The following is an 8,192-nucleotide window of genomic DNA, read 5'->3' as shown; positions in this document are numbered from 1 at the left end:
AGTTCAAATTTCAAATCTCATATACTTACAACAAACTGCTTGCAAAAAAGCTACAGACAAGAAACCATTCATGAACACTGGTCACCAAATGATTTCAAATAATGAATACACTGATGAATGTTGCAATTTGTTAGTGAACAATTCACAAATAGTAAAAGGTAAAATTAATCAAAGAAAGTATTCACTAGAAATTATTCACCCGTCTTCGCTTTTGACAGAGCTACATATGATGTCACTAATTTACGCTGGGTGGTCCTTACCACATTCCGTGTATGAATTTAGTTCATTTAGTATTTTGTCTGCTGTTTTAACTATCCCATGCTAGATCATTTGCTAGAGATGCAGTGTCTGATTCTGATCCAACAATGGCTTTATACTGGTATAACTTCTTTGACTGCAGTGGGGTTACTCCTGATTTACATCAGTGTAACTGAGAACAGAATGAGACATTATCTGCTTTGAAACAGGCTGACATTTCTGTAAGCTCAGAGAGCATATGTGCATGGCAATTTAAAACTGTAGCCAGCAAATTATATGGTGTTGATTAAATCCTCCGGTTTGGAAAGGAAGAATAATGGACTCCTGTGGTTTTAATTCCTTAGGTTTAGGGTTTTACAGAATTTTCCATCAAACTATGAATCTAGGCACTAATTTTATTGTGAATGTCAGCATTCATTTTTAGTCTCTTTCAATACTGCTGCATAGTAGATTGTGGAGTTCAAGGGGGTTTCTTGCATTTCCTTTGGGTCCTAGAATTTTCTTGAACAGTGGTTGGTATTTTCTGATTGACATGTCTGTTCTGTTAGTTCTCTTGCAGTGTGGGAGGGATTGAAATCACATACTGGGTGAAATTCACCCCTGTTAGGTTACCACAACTTCAGTGCAACTCCTACGTGCTCTTTTGAGAGCCTAAATGGGACTTAAATGGTGCATATGCCTTGCATTGGCCCTCTGCACAGTAGTGAATGTCATCTGCTGTGAACAAGTGAACTAATCTACTCAGGTCCTCTCTATTTTGACTGGAATAGGTAAATCTGTCAATCAGTTTTTGATCCATTTTAATTTCTCACTATCCCTGCCTGATGGCCTTTGGACATGAAATCTTCATAAAGTAAAAATTATAAAAATAGTGCAAACTGCACTAAAATAGCCTTTAACATGGGGTCAGAGAAAATGTCATAGGAATAACATCACAGGGAAATCTACTTACCATATTGTTTACATTACTCTTTTCACCAGAAGACTGCTCAGAATTTCAAAGCTGACCTAGTTCAGGGCTTGAAATTCCTATTAAATGCCCACGGGAAGGACTTTTTTGCACAGGACACCTTTGTTCTGTAAAAAACCATCTGCAGCTAACTGGTTGCCCATCCTGATATTTTTTTAAAAACAGATATTTGAATAGCAGGATATATTAAACAGGGTTGACTAAAAATTGAGAGGAATTGGGAAGGTTTGTAGGTACAAAATGTAAAAGAAGTAACAATACTTTTAAAAGTGAGTCTGTGGTTGGTTGCAATATTAGAGATATTAATAGATATAGGATTAAGAAATTAATTCTTTCCCATTTGATCCCAGTTGAAGGTGGGCACCCACATACAGATTTAATATAAAAAGCCTACATGGATGACATGATATTTAAAAATGCAGCTCCCATTAAAATCAGTGCCTCAAAAATCAGATGACTTAGGTGCCTAAATATAGACATAGGTGCCTAACTTTAGGCACCCACTTTTGAAAAAATTAACCATGATCAACAATAATTGTTCTTCTTTGGGTAAAAATCCCTATAGATGCTCTACTTTCATGTGCACATGAACCCTATAAGCCTTTGATTGGAGGCTTTTGGTAGCCATGTCTATTGGGTCCTCACATGTACTCTAACTCTCTTTATGCCCTGTGCCAAGATGAAGTGCCTTCAGTTCTTTCTCAACCTCTTCAGCCTGAGATGAGGCATGACTTTCATGCCTACTTCTTAGATTAGCTTCATTTCCTGTACATTTTTATTTTAGGGGGTAGTGTTTGTTAGGTTGGTTAATTTATTAGTTAGCTTATTTACTTCTGTATATAGTTTTGGGGGCCTTTGCAAGCTTGTTCTTGTTTCTCATCCTCTTATTCCTGGTGGGTTGTCTTCTCTGAAGAATACTTTTCCTTCTTGGGATGTGCTAGATCTACAGGGTTTAAATGCTGTCTAACTTACTGGGAATTTTATTGGGAATATGATGGCCAATCTAGCTGTATGCTGCCTAGAGGACACCTTAACTTGACTCCTGATAACACACAAAAATCTCTAGCTCAAGTTAAGTGGTGCTTTGAGCGCTAGCTAGCTTGCCTGTCAGTGATGCTCAGGTCATACTGCCAATGCTCAAGTTAGTAATGTAGTGAAGATGAAACAGCTCCAGTTACAGACATTAATCCAACTGCTCTGTGAAATGTGGCCACCTACACCTGAATAAGGCTAGCTCAAGTGCAGTTTACCTGAGTGTGCTGACTCGAGCTAACTATGCTATGAAGAGGCAACCTTAGACTCCTCATCATGGAGCACTCCCTGCATTCTTCATTGAACCCAGGTCCAAATACTCCTGCTGGACACTCGACCTCCTTCCTGCTTCTGATGTACTTAAAAAGTTTCTAAGGCCTGGTGTACCCCACAAAGTTAAGTCAATGTAAGGTAGTGTATCTATTGGGTGTCTGGGAAGTGGGCGGGCGCAATGTAAGGTAGTGTAGCAGGGTGCTTACCCTGCTCCTGCCCTGAAGGGCTTAAAACAGCCCTGGGGAAAGGTTGTGGCTGGGAGCTACTAAGCTGGGCTGATTGGAAAGTGGCTGCAGCTGGGCCACACCCCAATCAGGCCACAGCTGGCCTGTATAAAGAGCCTGGGAGCCAGGAGCTCAGCAGTCTTCCTCTGCCTATAGAGGGAGATGGGCCTGGCTTCAGGGAGCTAGACACAGGGTACCTGATTGGAGCAGGGCTGGGAAAAGGCAGAGGAGCTGGAGAGCTCCAGCCTGGAAAGTCCCAGGCTGTGGCCTAGCATTGGGCTAATAGGTACTGCGGGTTGCAGAGGGCAGCCCAGGCGTAGGCCAAGACAGCAGGTGTAAACCCAACCTTGCCAGTGATGAGTAGGCTGATACTGCAGTCTGCCCCAGGGTGCAGGGGCTAGACAATGACTGGCAGTAGCCATATACTGAAGTGAGGTGGGGATAGTGGGTGGGGGTTCCCCAGAGAGGGGAGACCCTAAGACTGAGGGGAGTACGGCCAGGGGGCAGCACCTCAGGTAAAAAGGCACTGCATCCAGAGAGGGACATGGGAGCCAGAGGACACGTAGATCACCAGCCTGCAGAGGGTGCTCTGGAGTTGGAATGAGCTAATTTCCAGAAGACACCAGCAGGAGGCGCTGCAGGGGTGAGTCTGCTCATCTACAGGCAGCTTATATCAATCTAATTCTATGAGAGTCTACACTAAAATGTAGCTCCCACCAATGCAACTTGCCCAGTACACTGACTTAATAACTCCACCTTCATGAGAGAAGTAGCACTTAGATCGATGTAGTTAGGTTGACACAGTGTCAGTGTAGACATTGCGTTGTTTACATTGACTATTGCTGCTTTTCAGAAGCTGTCCCACAGTGCCCCAAACTGACAGTTAAATCGGTGCAAGTGCTCCTGGTGAGGACAAGTACTACTGATACCAGGAGCGTAGTGTGGACATGTATAGCCACCACAGTAATTAAATTGCTTTTGCATCAGTGTAACTTAGGTCAACTCAATTTGGTAGCGTAGGCTTTCCCTAACTGTTAGTTTTTTGCATCTTTAGAGAATTGCTTCTCCAATTCTTTTTTGGCCTTTCTTCTTATACATTTACATTCTATTTGCCAGAATTGAGGGTCCTTCCTATTTTCCTCATTAGAGGAAAAGAGAGCCTGGAATTACTCTGTTTTTGAGGCAGATGGTTAATAAAAGAGTTTAATTTGGTGTAATTCGTATAATTATATTTAGCAATTGCAACCTGATAATTAGCCCTTTGCAGCCAAATAGTGGCTTGGATCATGCAGCATAGATCTGGAATGGTGTTCTCTGTTTTGTTCATTTACAGCATTGACCACCAGTGATATGGGGGCTGGAAGTAAGAATTAGCACTCAGAACATTTAGCTGGAACATAACAAGCATGTAGGTAAGAGTGAGCCAGTCAATATAGTGTACTTAGATTTTCAGAACACATTTTACAAGGACCCTCGCCAAAGGCTCTTAAGGAAACTAAGTAGCTGTGGAATAAAAGGGAAGGTCCTCTCATGGATCAATAACTGGTTGAAAGATAGGAAAAAAGGTAGGCATAAATGGTCAGTGTTCACAATGGAGAGAGGTGAACAGCAGACTCCCCAAAGGATCTGTACTGGGACCAGTGCTGTTCAACATATTCATTAATGATCTGGAAAAGGTGGTGAAGAGTGAAGTGGCATAGTTTGCAGATGTCACAAAATTATTCAACATAGTTAAGTCCAAAGCTAACTGCGAGTAGTTACAAAGGGATCTCACAAAACTGGCAACAAAATGGCAGATGAAATTCAACATTAAAAAGTGCAAAATAATGCATATTGGAAAAAATAATCCTAACTATATGTACACAATTAGCTCTTAACACACGAGAAAGAGATCTTTGAATTGCCATAGATAGCTCTCAGAAAACTTCCACTCAATGCACAGCAGTGTTCCAAAAGGCTAGTAGTATGGTAGGAAATATTAGGAAAGGGATAGAAATTATCATAATGCCATTTTATAAATCCATGGTGCTCCCACAGCTTGTATACTGTTTCCAGTTCTGGTCATCCCATCTCAGAATATACTGGAACTAAAAAAGGTTCAGAGAAGGGCAGCAAAGATAATCAAGAGTCTGAGATGGCTTCCATATGAGGTGAGACTAAAAAAATTAGGGCTGGGCATCTTAGAAAAGAGACAACAAAGGGGGAATATGACAGTCTATAAAATCATGAATAATGTGGAAAAAGTGCATTGAGAAGTGTTGTTTACACTTTCACACACTACAGAATCAGGGGTCACCTGATGAAATTAGTAGGCAGAAAGTTTAATACAAACAAGAGGAAATACTTTTCCACACAGCTTGCAACTAGGCTGTGGAACTCATTGCCATGGGATGTTGTGATGGCCAAAAGTATAACTAGGACCAAAAAAAATAAGAACTGGATACGTTCATGAAGGATAGGTCCATCAATGGCTATTAACCAAGATGATCAGGGACGCAAACACTACCAGAAGCTGGGAGTGTAAAATGGGTGGAACACTCTATAATTGCCCTGTTGTCTACACTCCCCACAAAGCTCTGGTAAGGATCATGGCTGGAAACAGGATATTGGGTAAGATGGCCTGGGCCTGACCCAGTATGGCAACTCTTATGTTCTTATGTAAGGAGAGTTGATCACCAGGACAGCACGGTAAGCATCTTTGGGCACATTCAGCACAGCAGCCCAATTCATGTTCACAGCAGTTATTTAGTGCTGTGCATCCTGGCTTCAATCCTCAGGAATCTGGAAAACATCAAGGATTTCACAACATCAAGGATCTTTCCTTTGGTGGACTGAAATTGTGTTGTGATGAATCCTTGCACTACTTGAAGGACTACTTGCCACCATCCATTTGCTTGGTATCTACATTCTGAGACAGAAGAAAATGTAGCAGGTTGCAGACAGCAAAGAGTTCTCGCTGCTGCTGTTCTTCAGTCATTCTTAGACCAGGCTCCAAAGAACCCACCTCTAGTAGGGAGTGCTGTTCAGGAGTCATCTGAAGTGGAGCTCCAACAAGGACATTACTCAAAGAATAAGGAGAGGTTACTTACCTTTGTACAGTAACTGGAGTTCTTCAAGATGTTTGCCTTGAAGGGTGCTCCACCACCTGACCTCTTTCCCCTCTGCTCTAGGGTCCTTGTTTTGCAGAGAAAGAACTGACGGACATTCGACTGATGCTGCCCTATATACTCTCACTATGGGGCATGAGGATAGCTAAGGCGCAGGTGCAGAAAGCACAAGAACTGCTACCAAAAGTCTACAATCAAAGGCTCATGGGGCACATTCAGACCTGAAGTGGAGCACCTATAGGAACAAGCATCTCGAAGAGCTCCAGTTACTGTGCAGGGTAAGTAACTGCTCCTTATAATAAAATTATCTGAAAATGAAAACAGACTTTTTAAACACAGTGTTGCCTCTTCTATCTGCATAGTTCCCTGCTGTGCTCCTGTTCTATATTTTCAATAAGCACTGGCTGTATAGTGAAAGTGATTTATGTTGTTGTTTCATTTTGTGTCACATGGATTGATACAGCACAGATATACACAGGAAGGAGCAGCTGTGGGCAAAACACAGACTTGGCAATATAGTATACATGCTCCTCATCTGGCTCTGTACTTTCTCATTGACTCTGTTAGCTTTTGCCCAGGAAAGAGCTGGAATAAAACATAAAATTCAAAATGGGTGCAATCTTCAGCTTCTATCTTTGAATTTCCTGGTCCAGTTCCCTCTGAAGTCACTGGAAAGACTTCAATTGAATTCAATGGGAACTGTCTTAGACTGTATGTTTTTAGGGACAACTCTTTCTTCATCTCCACCTGGTCAACCCCATTGAAATGAGTTGCACATCAGTAATTAACAGTAAGATATTTTAATATAGTTTTTGTGTTATGGAATTTCCTTGTGTTTTATAAATAGTACAAACAGTTCACAGATCGAGTGTTCCATTGATCAGGATTTGACTCCTCCATAGCCTTTTACTTTGACTATTTCTGGATTGCTGACTGATCTTCCTAGGACACCCCTCATGTGGACAAAGACCATATGAAGGGGGATCAGAGAGAGGAAATCTCCATGAGGATCCCTTTGTGGAGACTGTCCCATTGGACAGTGTATGTTAGAGGCAGGGGATTGTTAAGCTGCAGTACCTACACCCAAACTTGGCAGATCCCCAGTGATCTGAAGATCAGGGCCATCCATGCAGAAGCCCTATTCCTCCACATTGGCCCCAGCACCACCCTGAAGCTCACCTGGTTCTCCAGGACTACAGCTGTTAGAAATGTGAACACTTATTTTAAGTGCTTCAGTTTTTGGGTGCCCAATTTCAGACTCCTAAACACTGATTTTTCAAAGGAACTGATCACCCACAACTCCAGGTACAGTCAATGGGAAATGAAAGTTGTCAGTACCTCTGAAGATTGGACCCAAAGGTCTCAGCTTTGGCCCACAGATATGGAGACCCCCAAATTAAGGGCCATTTTTGAAAACTGTGGCCTATTCAACCCACTTATAGACTAGATGGGCAGCCCCATCGCTTGCACTCCCCAGGCAGACATTGAAATTATGGTCACTTCATCCACGCAGTCTGATCCAAAGTCCATGGAAAGGCTTCCCTCGGCATCAGGGGGCTTTTGCTCAGACCCCAGGGACACAGGCTCCCTGTACTTTCTCTCCCCCTCTTGCATACCCACCCAGGGCCAGGCAGAATTTGTCCCTCAGCCTTTCACTGACAATTTCTTACTTTTGTTTTCCTTTCACATTCTTCCATTTTCTGTCCATTTCTTTTTGTTGAGTACTTTTACTTATCCTTTGACTATCCGTTTACCACTCTCTCCCTTGTTATCTGTCTGAATAGTCCATACAAATGGCATTTACACAGTCCTGTATGTGCAATTTATATTAGTCGACAAAGCTGGATTTCCTATTTAAAAAAAAAAAAGACGTGTCAACAAAAAAGTATGTAGTTCATTCTTCAAATGACATAACCCTTAGGAAGTCACAGCATTCAGATGTAAGGCTTACATTCTGACCTGGACACACTGACTATTGTTAGCTTCCCCTGAGCTTTCAAAAGAAAATGTAACTGCTCTTGGTTAGTTTGTTTCATGATTTTGACATTAATTTCATTGTAAATATTTTTCTTATTGGTCTGATGGCTGAGGTAGTGAATCTGCCTCTAATATAGAGTACAGTACAGTCTCCACTCCACACCCATTCTCCACTCCACACCCAGACATGGTTCAGATATGGCCTAGTAAACAGATTACCTTCTGTATTCTGAGGAACTGTATCATGCAGCCCATATGTCCTCTTTTCTGAGGAGACCACACCACCTTATAAGAAATGATCCACTAGGAAATTGAATTTGGATCCTCTTAAGAGTGTTGAGAAACATGATC

Source organism: Gopherus flavomarginatus, chromosome 2, assembly GCF_025201925.1.
Source record: "Gopherus flavomarginatus isolate rGopFla2 chromosome 2, rGopFla2.mat.asm, whole genome shotgun sequence".
NCBI lineage: Eukaryota > Metazoa > Chordata > Testudines > Testudinidae > Gopherus > Gopherus flavomarginatus.
Note: the sequence above shows the minus strand (reverse complement) of the source record.